This window comes from Vulpes lagopus, chromosome 16 (genome assembly GCF_018345385.1).
Source record: "Vulpes lagopus strain Blue_001 chromosome 16, ASM1834538v1, whole genome shotgun sequence".
Lineage (NCBI taxonomy): Eukaryota > Metazoa > Chordata > Mammalia > Carnivora > Canidae > Vulpes > Vulpes lagopus.
This window is the reverse complement of record NC_054839.1, coordinates 16,241,663-16,256,733: the sequence shown is the minus strand read 5'-3', so window position 1 is coordinate 16,256,733 and position 15,071 is coordinate 16,241,663.

The window sequence follows — 15,071 nt, the reverse complement described above, 5'->3', positions numbered from 1 at the left end:
AATTGGATGTGTGTTAGTTTCCTGGAGCTGCCTTAGAGAATCACCATAAACTGAGTGACTTAAAATAGAAATATTTTCTCTCATAATTCTGAGGGCAGAAGTTCAAAGTCAGTGTGTCGATATGGCTGCCCTCCCTTTGAAGGCTCTAGCAGAGAGTCTTTCTTGCCTCTTCCAGCTTCTGGTGGCTGGAAGCTCCATTCCCCTGGTTGGGAGCAGCATCATTCCAATCTCTGCCATAGTCACATGGCCTCTCCTCTTCTGTCTCTCTTCTCTGTGTGTCTCCTATTAGGACACTTATCATCAAATTTAGAGCCCACCTTGATAATCCAGAATGGTCTCATCTTCATATTCTTAAGTTAATTGCATCTGTAAAGACACTCTTATCAAATAAAGTCACATTCATAAGTTCTAGGGTATGGGCATAATTTCTCGGTAGCCACCATTCAACCCTCTATTTCATGGATATGAAAGTTGAGTAATACCAGAATTGCCATATCTCAAAGTGGAAGGGTTTTCGGAGCCCATTCATCCATTCCATATGTACCTACTAATCCAGTTCATGCCAACATTTTGCCACTATGTATTTCCATTCTGTGTTGTGATGCCCTGGTTCCATAAATATCAGATTCAAAGTTCTTAGATGACACCACTGACACAAACACCTCTCAGAATGCCTCCAGGCCTAGTCCTAGGATCACTTTTCTTTTATAACAACACTTGCTAGATAACTCATCTAGTCTGTGGCTTTAAATGCAGGCTATCATGATTCCCCCAAATTACAACTCTGGTCCTGACCTCAGCTGTGAGCCCCAGACTTTTATATCTAACTACCTGCTTGACCTCTCACTTGGAGATCTAGACATGTCTCACTTAACATTTCAAAGTAAAGTTTTTCTCTCTCCACCCAATTTTCTTCTCCATTAGTCTTCGTCTTAGTAAAGAGCAGCACCACAATCCCATTAGTGGTCCTCAATTCTTCTTTTTCCCACCTCCCCTGTATATGCTTTCCAGTGCACTTAGAGTAAAATCCAAGGTCCGTTCCATGCACTAATCAAAGTGAAGGCCACAGATCCACAAGCATGTGATCCTGGTCTGCATCAAAATAAATACAATAAGTAGAGAAATGGAGAGTCAGCATTTAGAAACCATCATGGCAATTTAGCATTGCGACATTGTTCAGGCACATGATCAATGGACTCATCTCATTGAAGAGGAGATCTACTTAGAGAATTGTCAAACTTGCATGGACATGATCTTGTAGCACAACCTATAGACTAGTCACATTTGATTACATGTTGGCCTATAGTTGAAAGAAAATTTTAATTATTTTTTAAGCTCTTTGCCATGGACAGTTTGAGAAGAACTGGTATGTAAGATCCTCCATGGTCTGTGCCTTGCCCATCTCTCTTTCCTTCTTGTTCGGCCATCACAGAGCACATCCATCTCTCTAGTACTCAAATACACGTTCATTTCCAAGTTGGTCTTTCTTTTGCCATTCCCACTGCCTGGAATGTTCTTCTTCAGAACCCTCCTTGTCACTCAGGTCTCAGCTCAAATGTTAGCTCCTGAGAGAGGTCATCCCAGACCACTCACTCTATTGTGACTACACCAGGTAGCTACTCTCCACCGATTGCATTATTTTTCTTCAGAGCACTTATGACTATCTAAAATTATCCTTCTTGTTGGTTTAGTTTCTGATAATCTGTGTCTTCTATCCTGGTATAAATTCCAAGGAAGCAAGAGACCTAACCATGTTGCTTTCCCTAGCACTAAAAACAGTATGTGGCAAAGAGACTGCTTGATAACAGCTGGTGAGTAAATATCCTCAGTTCAATTTTTTATGTTCATCAGAAGAGTCTCACCATTAAAGGGATTGGCTTTATACAAATTAAATATTATTAATTTAACTAAATAAAGTAAATTTAGACTACTAAATACCACTATTGTATTAAGGGTTCCTCATAAGATTTGTTATGTTTGAAAACCACTGGTCTGGTCCAACACTCCACACTTGGCTCCCACCACATCACCACCAACAACAAATTCCCTCCTCAATGTTTCTTTTTTTTAATTTTATTTATTTATTCATAGAAACACAGAGAGAGAAAGAAAGAAGGAGAGAGAGGCAGAGACACAGGCAGAGGGAAAAGCGGGCTCCATGCAGGGAGCCTGACATGGGACTCGATCCCGGGATTCCAGGATCATGCCCTGGGCTGCAGGCAGTGCTAAACCACTAAGCCACCAGGACTGCCCCCTCCTCAATATTTCTAACAAGATATCAGCAGTATCTGGTTAAACGCCTCTAGTAAGGAGATTCCTTTAAGAAATAGTTCTAAAGGTTAGTAAATCCTTCATTTTTAGTAAGTATTTAATATTTAATATAATTTGAATTTAAATATAAATAGTGAAAATTTCCTTTGCCAATGTTTCCAGCAAAAGCCCTTGGGAACTTCCCCACCCCAGCTCCCTAGAATGGATACAGTCCACTTTTTATAGAATTTTCTTCCTTATCTTCTCTTTTTTCCAATGAAATTTCCTCAGTTGCTTACATTTTTCCTTCATATGACCTAATTTTAAATCCTCCCATTAGCCTATACTCTCCTTTTCTGGAAAATTCAGCTTGCCTTTTTTGACCCCTTGATGCACGTTTCCCATGAGTTAATTCAATGTTCCTTATACAACCTAAGATGACTAAAAAATTAGCTTGTGAGCTTTGCTTAGTAGCCACATCACTCAACAATTTTGTATCTGTAAGCTTAAGCTAAGTCATGTGGCAGTAAAGACCTCAAAATCTCATTGGCTTGTGAAACAATGTTTACTACTCATCAGCTCTAGTTATGCTCCACACTGCCTTCATCCCAGGACTCAGGGTGAAGGAGCATTGTTTCCTTACTCTCCTGATGCTGCTCATCTTTTAACAAAGAAGTCAGTGATGGGCCACTGCTTGTAAGTAGTCTACCTCGCTCATTTCTGCTCACTCTACTGGCAAATGCAAGCCTCATGGGCAAGACTGCTGTTCTCAAAGACAGGGACTCTGTAAAGAGAACTCTTACAGGGAGGGTCAGCAAGTAGTTTACTGCATTTAAAATCATCTTAAATCCCTACTCTTCTTTCATATAGCTTTCATGAAACTTCTTCAAAGCCAAGTGTCTCTCCTATCTCCATCCCCTATTCTTTTCTTATGGACTTGCCTTTGGGGTCTGTATTACTTTGCTGGGGTTGCCATAATAAAATGGCACAATAAACAGAAATTTATTTCTCACAGTACTGAGGCCGGGAGGTCCAAGACTAAGGTGCCAGCAGGATTGGTTTCATCTGAAGCCCTTCCCCCTGGCTGGCAAATGGCTGTCCCTCTCATGGTTTCTCCCCTGCGTGCACGGGCCCTGATGCCTCCTTGTGTGTCCAGACATCCTCTTCTTGTACGGACACCAGTCAGATTGGATTAGGGCCCCCCCCAAAAAAACCTTGTTTTAACTTCACCTCTTTAAAGGCCCCATCTCCGTATACAGTCACATTCTGTGGTACTGAGGATTAGGGTTTCAACGTGTTAATTTTGAGGGAACACCATTCAGTCCATAACAGGGTCAAAATGCAAGAGTTTACTTTTGTCTCTATTAAATTAGAATTACCTTTTGATATCAAGCCATCAGCCAACATGAAGGCGTGTTATGGGAAACAACTAGGTGGGACTTCTAAAGCATTTTTGATGTCATCTAATACACCTCTTGATGCCACTTTATGAGGATCCAGGGGAGAGATTTCTCACAGGGCTCAATATCCAGGAAAGCTGTGTTTCCACATAGCAACTAGCTTATCCTGGACTTTTAGACCACGTGGATCTTACAATGGTGTTTCTTTCTTTGCATTGACTAGTTATGAAACTTAGAGCCAATCTGCAGCCCTCATGTCAAGCAACTGATTCTCACAGTATTTATCTAGTTTGATATTTTCATTCCCATATGTTCCTGGATTCTGGGATTCTTATTTTATCCTTTTGCAAATTTATGCGTTTTTTTTCCAGCCTATCTCAAATCTCTAAATATCACACATATACTGCTGTGAAGGTCCAAAGGTAAGAAGCCACCCAGCCAAGTAGTTGTTTATAAGTAAGCCAGGGGTTAGAGAAGAATTCAAGAATTCTTGGAGAAGTTGGTGCAAGTAACCAGAAATCTAAGAACCAAGCCAAGATAAGCTAAGAAGATGTCACATCATAAGCACAGCTGTCATTAAATATTGCCTTGTTTACAAAAGCAAAACTCTTTGCTAGAAACTGAAGACCAGGATCCAGGAGGAAATGTCTCATGGGCAGATTGAGACTGTTTGCTACCACTGGAAACCATAAAATCAAAGACTATTCTAAAGAATGTTCTGAAACGCAGTAGAGAGGAAGCTGTATATCACAGAGCTAAATAATCTGAGAGCAGAGAGTGCCTTATTAAAAAGCAATGTGTTTTAGAGTAGAGGGAAGCAGCTTAATAAAAAGAATGTTCTGCACACTTTCATTTTGCATCTCAGCACTTAGCATCTTCTTGCACATAAGAAGGATTCAATGGGTGTTTCTGGGAGTGAATTAAATCAGATACTTTAGGGAGTTTATGAGTGAATGGTGCAGGGTGGGCATGCAAAACTTTACAGTAGGATGCCAGCCTGTGCTTTCCTACATTCAAAGGAAGAAGACATGGCTCAAAGCCTGGTAAGCCAACCAATGGGGCAGTAAATGTTTTAGAGCTGTTGCTAAGGTTAATACAGAAAAAATGATTTACATCTTTCTTCTGCCTGACTGTGAGTTGCCTGCTCTTTTCTCTATGCCTCTGAATGTGAAAATCCTCCCTGTTTTTGTTCCCTGCTGGACTCCTCTGCCTGATGCTTTTTGATCTATTCTCTGCTGCCACATCATGGGGAAAAGAGATTATTTTTTTCCCCTGTGTCCAAATTGTTTCCTAAATGCTGGGCATCTGTCCTGATAAGGGTTTTGCTTTCTACATCTAAGAGCTTTTCTTTTCTTGATGTTATAAATTGTTCTTCAGAGAAATTAAGGGTTAGGAATGTGCTGTGTGGTTTCTAGTATTTCAGTTGGATGTAGTTGTTCCCCACTGTGTGCATTTTGGTATAGTCTGTCGTTAAGGCTGTGTTGATACATCAAACACATTTTTTAATTTCAGACTTTGCATTGCTCATCTTTATGTTCATCTCAGCTCTTTGTTATGCACACTGGTGCCCTCCAATTCTTATTTTTATCCTTTTTTTCTTTTATCCTTCACCCTAGTAACAGGTATCCAATTTAGATTTTTGTGTGTGTGTGTGTACCCCTATAATTTAATGACCCCCTTGGATAGGTAATATAGCTACTCCTCCTTCAAAATATGGATTTGTGGGGAAAAGGAAGGTAATTCCCATTTCTGCCCACTTCTGATCAAACCCAGCAAGTTTGCAAGAAATTGTATGGGCTGAAAATGTAAACTCTTCTGGCCAATTCTAATACTAACAGATCCACCAGAGTTTATAAAGGTGTGACTAAAACTGTTTGGGATCTAGAAGGATCACCAAAATACATTGTCAAGTGAAAAACATAAGGTATATGACTGTGAATTCATTATGGTCATGTTCATTATGCTGAGTTAGGGGAGGGAGAGAAGGGAGAGGCTGTGCCTATCTAGCTGTGTGTAAATGTATAGGGCATACACAGGAAATAAGTTGCCTATCTCTGGGAAGTAAGCAAAGGGCTGGGAAATCAGAGAGGAAAAGAGACTTATTTTTGATTTATATTTTTGTACATTTTGAATTTTGAACCATGCATATACAGTACTTATTTTTTTTTAATCAGACATCAAAAATTTTAAGTTAAAAAATGTAGAACAAGGAGCATTTGTGAGAATGACATTATGTAGAAGAGCTTTTTCTGTAAGTTTAGGAAAAGCACCATGGCTTTGGCACAATCCAGATTGGTTTTATTGATTTGGACCCTGCCACTTCCTAGTTTGATGACCTTGGACAATGTGGTTACCTTCTGTTAGCCCCAGGTTCCTCATCTATCAGCCCAAGATGATAATATCTACTAGGTTTAATTCTAAGGGTTAAATATAGCACTACATATAAATTGCCTAGCAGAACCTGGCATACAGTAGGTACTCAGCAAAGAGTGACTATAATTATTATTTTCAGAAAAAAATCCATTGAGACCACAATCAACTTTTTAAATTTCTGTACTGGCAAATCATTGGCCTGACCCATTATGCCATTTTTTATTTGTTTGGAGGGCCATTATCCTCCTAATCAATAGCCTATAATACCTCTATTTCAATGGACAACAAAGAAGGGGGAAAATCTCACCAGGATACTGAAAAATCCTCCCCACTGAATCTTTATCCCAGGATTTATCAATTAATACACACATATGCATGCACACACATGCATTCATACCTATACACATAAACACACCTAATCCAAGAACCTAATTATAAGTACTTCCTCTAATATGTTTCTCTCTGGAAACTAAATCAGTGCTTCTCACTTTGGCATATAGAAAATATTCTCATCCATAATGCAATGTTACTACCTAGAAATGAAAGGAATTGTTTTTGTTGTTTTGTTTTGTTTTTGTTTTTGTTTTTTTAGTTGTATTTAAGTAATCTCTACACCAACCTGGGACTCAAACTCATGACCCTGAAATCAAGAGTCACATGTTCCTCCAACCGAGTCAGCCAGGCGCTCTGGAATTGTTCTTTCTTAGATTCTGCAGGATTAATTAAATGATATGTTATGTTTTTAGATATGGTATTCTCTTAGCCTTGGAACTTATGAATCTCCATCAATTATAACAAGGATATGTGTGAACAAAACTTAAATAAAGCCAAAGAGACTATGGATAAACCAGATCTGAAACCATTCTTATTAATTTTAAGAGCTGACAAAAATGAATTCTATCATTAAAAATAAGAAAAATATATCTTCTTCAAAAATGACTTGATCTGAATCTGGTGCTTTATATGAAGCACATTATTTTATAACTGCTGTCAAAAAGCATATAATCATGGTGTCTGGTATTCTCTTTGAAAATGACTCTTTCTCATTTAATCTCAGCTGCTCTAATTCAGTTACTTTTAATAAGCCAAGTGCACACACACACACACACACACACACAGCCCAAAAGAATAAACTTCCAATTCATTTCATAAGCTACAAAAAAGAATTATGTTCTTACAAATCATGGCAGACAGCTGCCTGCTAAATATAAATTTCCCTGTTATGAATTTTTCATTTCTAAAAAATGCTCTAGTATAAGAAAAACAGACACAACAAGATAATTTCATGGGGGTTTTGGTTTAGCTTTAGTTATAAAAGAAGCTTATAATAATATATTTTTACAGTCACAAAATCTATTGGATTTATGCCATGGAAATGGATTCTGTCTTGAGCAGGGTAGTTGAAAGACCAGGTCAGAACTCAGCAGAAGATGCAGAAATGATGGAGGGATGAACACTCTTCTCAGTGGAAACATGTTTATCCTCACAGAAGTCCTGGGCAAATAGAAAACTACTTGAACAAGCAAAGTCATGGTGTGTAAGGGGGCCAGGAATCAGGGAGGGTGAACAGTTAAAACAAAACAAAACCTCCCTATCTGTCTTCAATTTCCACTGAGAAAATTTGAGCTCATAGAATTTGTGTGAGTTATCTAAGATTGCACAGATGGTCTATTAGTTTGCTATGGCTGTCATAAGGAGCCATTGAAAGATAAACTGAAGCATTTAAAATTTTTAAGAGTTGATTTGAGTAAACATCAATTCAAACTGGGTAACTCCAAACCAGAAGTGATTAGGAGCACTCCCCCCAACAGGAGCTGGGCGCAAGGCTTTTCCACAGAAAATGGGAAAGCAAAGCAAGGAAATTATTGGATTGGCAATACTTCATGTGGTTGCATTCTTTGGGAAAACTCCCTTGGCTGTTTGAGACTAGTTGTTTGTAATCTTTCACAAGAATTCACTCTGGCTTGGATTTGGGTTTGCTTATATAGACTACCAACGCATTAGGGCCACCTTAGACCTACCGCCTCCTTGTTTGACTGCTTTAACACAAAGTATCACAGACTGAGTGACTTGAATAATAGGCATTTATTCTCTCACGGATCTGGAAGCTGAAAGTTGGAGCTCAGGTTGCTGGCCAGGCCAGGCTCACTCTGAAAGCAGCAGGGAAGGAAGGATCCATTCCAGGATTCATTCCCAGCTTCTGGTGGTTACTTGGTTTGTGGCAACACAGCTCCAACCTTTTCCTCATGTGCTCGTATGTATCTAAATTTCCCCTACTTATCAGGACAGTGGTATATCAGTTTGGGCCCATTTTTCTCCAGCATGACTTCGTAGTATGTCTAATTAGACCTGCAAATGGCCCATTCACAAATAGGCTTGCATTCTGAGGTACTGGGTTTAGGACTTCAACATATAAATTTGTTGACGGGGGACACAATTGAGCCCATAACAGATGGTAAGAGGTAAACCCGGTCATCAAAGCTTACAAGCACATTCTCTTTTCACAACTAGGTCACCCTTACTACATTCTCAAAACTGTTGAATTTAGAAGGAGAGATGGAGTGGGTCCCATGGATGAGAAGAAGACTGAAGAGAAACCAGGATGACACCATCATATAAGCCTTAGCTAATTTCCAGTGACATGTTGAACTCTGCTTAATTTCATCAAAAATTCCAAACTGGGTGGAGGGGAACCCACTTCTGTAAAGGTTAGCCTGTGTCAGACAATACCAGGAGTTACCCATGGTCTCTGAACTCTATCACCTCACAAAATATAGATGTGACGAGAAATCATTAAAAATAATTTAGATAGAACTCTCAACTGAGAAAGCCAAGGCCCACCCAACTAGTCTAGCAACAAAGCCTCAGTCTCCTGATTCGTAGTGCAGTGCTCTTTCCTGACACCAGGCAATTGGGATAAGTAAAATATGAGATGTCTCTCTCCAATAAGGATACTTCCCCCACCCCCATCTTTGCCTCAAGCATCTCATATTTAAAAGTCACTCTTAATTCTTGTCTCTCTGCCAATTCAACAGTGACGGATGGACAGATAGCAAGTGCTCAATGCTATTTATTAAATGAATTTACGAATGAGGTCAAGGAAGTACTGTGCCTGTAAGGCTAAACTTCGGCTAAACATCAGGTGGCCTCCTGACTTCCTTGCATCTCCATCACACTGGAAAGACTGTGGGAGCTCCTTCACTGTCTTCTGAATTGGGAGGTGGGTTGGGCTCCTTCTGGAAACACTTTGCCTGTCTTCCCCTCCTAGATGTTTTCCTTGAACTGACTCTTTAGGGTTTCCAAGTGTGGCTGCTCCTCTTCTTATAGAAGAAAGAGAAGCCTCCTCATGTCTGGCAAGACATTGGAGACTGGCTGGCTGTGGCTGGAGACTGCATTCACTTCTGGTTTCCACTATCAAGCTCCTTTGAGACTGGGCACAGCTGGATGATCTCCTTCGGGAATATTCCCTCCAACAGTTGTATTCCTACAAACATACTTAATGTTCCCAGGTGAAGTTATTCTGCCCGGAGTCCCCACAACCTGATGTTCTTTCACATTTATATGTTAACCTCATCCAAGAAGATAATCCAAATTTAAGGTGATTGTCACATCACCCTTTAAGGAAATATTTAAATATTTTAAGATGTCAAGAAAAAAATCTATCTCAAGGAACACCTTTATTAAATAGTGTGAGAGACAGAGCCAATGTTTCAGAATCCTGCTAAGAAAGGGAGAGGTACCTGTGATGTTCAAAGTTTGATGAGGGGTCAAAGCTGTCTGTTTTTCCTTTTCCCAATATTAACTGCTCCAGAACATGTGATACTGTACTATATAGCTCTGCAAGATGTTACCATTAGGAGCAATTGAATAAGAGAATCTCTTTGTATCATTCTCTTACAACTGCATATAGGAACCTACAATTTAAAGTAAAAATTAACTTTAAAAAATCTCTAGAAGGAGGAGTCAGCAAGCATACTGATAGAACAACAGTTGCCAGAGCACTAAAGCACTTTAAGGCCCTTCCTTGTTTTTGCAGTTGACAGATGGAAGCACCAGTACAATCAGAATAACATTTGTCTTTGGAATGGGTTCACATCCTTGAAAACCAAGAGCAGCACATATCTCCTTCTCTTCCAAGGCCTACTTCCTGGATGAAATCTTAAGCAGCCCCATGGACTGACCCATTCAGATCAATGAACTGACCCATATAACTGACTAACTATAGAGGGTCCTTTCTAAGGGAAAAGGATGGCTATTTTGTTCATCTTCATATCCAATATCTAAAACAGAGCCTAGCACCTAGTTACTGAATAACAAATGTTTGTTGGAGGCATAACTGAATGCATGAATGATGGATAATAAATAACGACACTTGTTGCCTTAGGTTCAAGGTAGTTGGAGATGGGAACTATTCCAAATAACTTGCTGATTTCTTGCAAATCAAAAGCCCAAATTTGGGGCTTAATATAAAATTTTTTCATACCATTTCTGATAAGAATGCACAAGTCATTAGAAAATTTGCAAAACACAGAAAAGGATGAAGAAGAAAACTTAAATCACTCAATTGCACCACTGAGAAAAAAAATCTAATTAATCTTTTGCTGTTTATCATTCCAGATGAGTATAATTATTCATTCCTTCAGTAGTCTTTTTAATCAAATTGGAATTATAATACACACATTTTTATAATCTACTTTTATTCTCCATTTAATTACACAATGAATACGCTTTTCCATAATTTGCAGTTGTCAAAGTACAGACTAAAGAAGGCTGCATGCTTCACTCAGTCAAAACTGTGTCAGTCGTATCAAAACATGGCAGTCTCATAGGCAGTGGCAGCACCCAGAGGATTCATTTGGGCTTGGAAGGTTCATTGTATCAGGTCATGAAAATGCTTCATGGCTCTACCAAAGAGGTTGGAAACTCTTTTACAACATGATTCTGAAGGAAAGAACAGTTTTAGCTATTGTCATAACTAAAGTCAAATATAAGGAGATATCCAATGAGGGGATAGTTAACATTAGGAAAAACCTCTGGCTACATATTTTTTTATTGACATCCTCAGGAGACTTGCCAATTTCTTGAAATTTAGACCTCTATAGAATCCAGGGGAAAGGCTTCCCCCCTCCCTTGTGCTTAATGAAAAAAAAATCAGACAAAATGAGTTCATACTGTATGATTCCATTTATATAAACATTTGGTAAACACAAACTAACCTCAAGTGATAGAAATCAGAGTGTTCACATGAGGACAAGGTGGCAGGTAAGGGTGTGAAGAAGGAATTATAAAAGGCTATGGGGAAACTTTGAGGTAGTAGATATATATACATTCATTGTGTATATATATTGTGTGTCTCACTGGTGTATAAGCACTTCGTGAAAACTCAACAAATGTTAGACTTGCAATGTGTGCAGTTTATTGTATATCAATTGTATCTCAACAAAGCTGTAAAAACAAATAAATGTGCTAGAAGCAACTGCGATGCCCTTCAACAGATGTATGCATGAACAAACTGTATGGTACATCCATAAATGGAATTCTAGTCACATATTTTTTTAAAAGCCTTATCAAGGCATGAAAAGACAATATAGAAACCAAAATGCATGTTACTTAGTAAATAAAGCCTATTGAAAAGGCGACAAACTGTATGATTCCAATTCTACATCATTGTGGAAAAGACAAAATTATGGTGCTGGGGGTTAAGGGGAAGAGAGAGAGGGATGAATGAGCAGAGCACAGAGGATCTTTAGGCCAGTGAAATTATTCTGAATGATACTATAATGATAGAGACACTTGTCAGCAACCATACAGTGTGTAACACAAAGAGTTGACCTTAGTATAAACCATGGACTTCAGTTCACAATAATGTATTGATATTGGCTCATCAACTGTAAGGAATGTTCCTCGATAACATAAGATGTTAAATGACAGTGGAAACTAGGGGCAGAGGTGAGAGAGTATACTGAAAATCCCTCTACTTCCTGCTCAGTTTTTATGCAAACCTAAAACTAACTGTAGCAAAATAATCTACCAATTAAAAAAAAATTAAGGTGCCAACAATTACCAAATGAGGAGATTTCCCTCACAGCTCAAATCTCAAGCTCATCCCCCAAAATGGGAAACCCCAGCAACTCTGCTTTAAACCCACTTGCAACCCTCCAGGCTCTCACCCTGTGAGTCTTAGAGTCAGTGACAGCTGCCTTGTGGGGTTGGCCTCCCAGGGTCTTGTTCCTGGCAGATCCCAGGAGATTTTTCCCTGGAGTTCTGATCTCATTTCTTTGTCCCTCCATCCCCAGTCTCCATCCTTTGGTTTGGGCTCTTTCAATCTATTTTAGGTGCAGTCTGACACCCTCCTTCCACTGAGGGTCTTCTGACCCTAATTTATATTTTTTATTTTTGTAGATTTCCTAGGCAGGGTTCTACTCAAGATTGCCTTTAATTGGGATTATTCACTGATCTTCCTTTCCCACCTTCCTCATGTGCACCCACTCTTCCCTGTGTGGCAAAATTAGGGCATCCATGTATGAAATCTTCTTCAGCCCTTTGCTGTCTGGTTTCTTGTAGGTCTTCCTTAGCATTGATCTCATATTTACCCTCTGGCAAAGGAATGACTCATTTAATTGTAGAAGGTTTATAACATATTAGGGAAGCCAAAGAGGAAGGCATTCACCCATTATACCTTCTTCAAAGATAACTACAGTTTACATTTTGATGTTTATACCTTCAATCTTTTTTCAGTACATAAACATAATTTTTTTTAAAATGAACATATTATGTTCTGTGGTATAATTTGTTTCTTTTTAAAGATTTTATTTATTTATTCATGAGAGACAGAGAGAGAGAGAGAGGCAGAGACACAGGCAGAGGGAGAAGCAGGCCCCATGCAGGGAGCCTGACATGGGACTCAATCCCAGGTCTCCAGGATCAGGCCCTGGGCTGAAGGCGGCGCTAAACCGCTGAGCCACCCAGGCTGCCCTGTAGTATAATTTGTTTCCACTGAACAACGTATTATGCACATTTTCTCATCCAATTTTAAGGGCTGTATAATAACTCACTGCACAGTAAGTAATTGTGATGTTATCATAATTGCTTTAATCAATTCCCCTATCTTTGGACATGTAGTATTGTTTGCAGTTTTCCACCTGTATTAATAATTCTGCAACAAACATCCTTGTCAACTAATCTTTGTATTCATCTCTGATCATTTTCACAGGTAAAATTCCTAGAAGTCGGACTGTTGTGTTGAAGTACATGTTTATTTGTAATGCTTTTGTTACATCTTTCCAAATTGCCTTCCAGAAACATTGCACCATCTCCCCTCCCAAAAGCAGAGTACCAAGTGCCCAAGAAATGATTTCATCATTAAAGTCAAAACTCAAAGGACACATCAGAATTTAAACTTTGGTGGGTTAGGGAGAGCTTGTCAAAATGTAAGATGCACAAATTTGGAGAGATAATAAGAATATAACATAAGACTTTCCTGGACTGTGTTATGACACAGTATTTCTGTTAAATGTTAATTGTAATTCACTCTATATTAATCACTCTACAACTGTAGAGAATAGAAGAATGACAGTGTCTCAAAGCGAGAGGGAAATATGGTTTAACTGTATAAGCCTTTTTAGAGTCATAAGAGGTTTACATGATCTTTTAGATTTCAATTATGAAGAATTTCTTTTAAACCTGATTATAAATAATGTAATATGCACCTCTTCAGCATTCACACAAAGACTCCTCTGCGATGCCCAGGGACCTTGCCTGGTAAGTCGGTTGTATGAAAGAAGCTTAGATAGCAGGCTCTTCCCAGATGTGTGCAACATGCCTGCATGCCTCTGGGCATTGCCAACTGACTCTTCTCTCTCCCTTTCTCATTCTCCATTCACTCTGTCATCAACATCCACTTACCTTCCATGACATGGTGCTCTTACCCAACCCTATCTTCTGACCTTGTTCTGAACCTTGTAAAGTGCAATCCAGATTAAGCAACTGAGAGCTAAAGAGGTGTATTCTATGCTAGTTGTTTTTGGAATGGATTCTGGCATGTTATCAACATTTTCACCCATCTCAGGGATGTTACTATGGCATGTATGGATCTCAAGGATCTTCTTCAAGTATGGGCTGGTGGTAAGGCACATAATTTGAATGTGCTAAGGCATAGGAACAGAAGCTGTGAAGGAAAGAAAATATTTGCATATGGTGTATTTTGGACGTGATATGTTGAGCCGTTTTAACTGCCAAAGCATTAGGATGGCAGCATTGTGTGAAATCCGGTCAGCTGTCAGTAATCAATATAAAACCAAAGTCCTACTGCTCCCTACTACTGTTCAGAAATTTCCAAAGATGACCAGTTGTATGCCAGCCAAATCATCCTAGGCTAGTTTCCCAATGACCCCAGATCACCATGATCCCCATGCCTTGGGGCAGCCATGATCCACGGTGCCTCCAAAACGCCTGTGCCAAATGTTGGCTTGCTGTTTACCAAAGCATAGGTGGACTCCATAGATTCCAAATAGAGCTAAATCCCCAAGTCTTACAAATGAATGCTCACAAGCCTCCTAGGAATGATTCACAGTTGGAGAAGTGTTAGAAAATCTGATAGAGAAGAGAAGACAAGACCTAGGCTGGGGCCAGAGCTTGAAAAAAGTTATCCAGAACCAGAATGGTCTCAAAAATGGAGCCAACTGGACTTACACACTGCCAGCATTTTTCATTTGTTTCACTTGTTTCCTTCTGAATACTCTTTTAATAAAATGCTTCCTGTGTAATTTTCTCCCCCATGATATCCATCTGCTCCCTTGGTAATTTTAAAGAAAGACAGCAGAGCCTCACATAATTAAAACTAAATTTCACTACAGCATATCACAAGATGTCAAAACAACCTCAACGGATGAGCCAGGGATAAATAAGGAATCTCCACTGAATCGGTGGATTTGGAGAAAAGTAGATTATTCTCCACAAACTCGGTGGGCCTCACCCAATCAGTTGAAGGCCCTAATAGAACAAAGATTGACCTCGCTGAGCAAGAAGGAATTCTGCTAGTGGATGGCT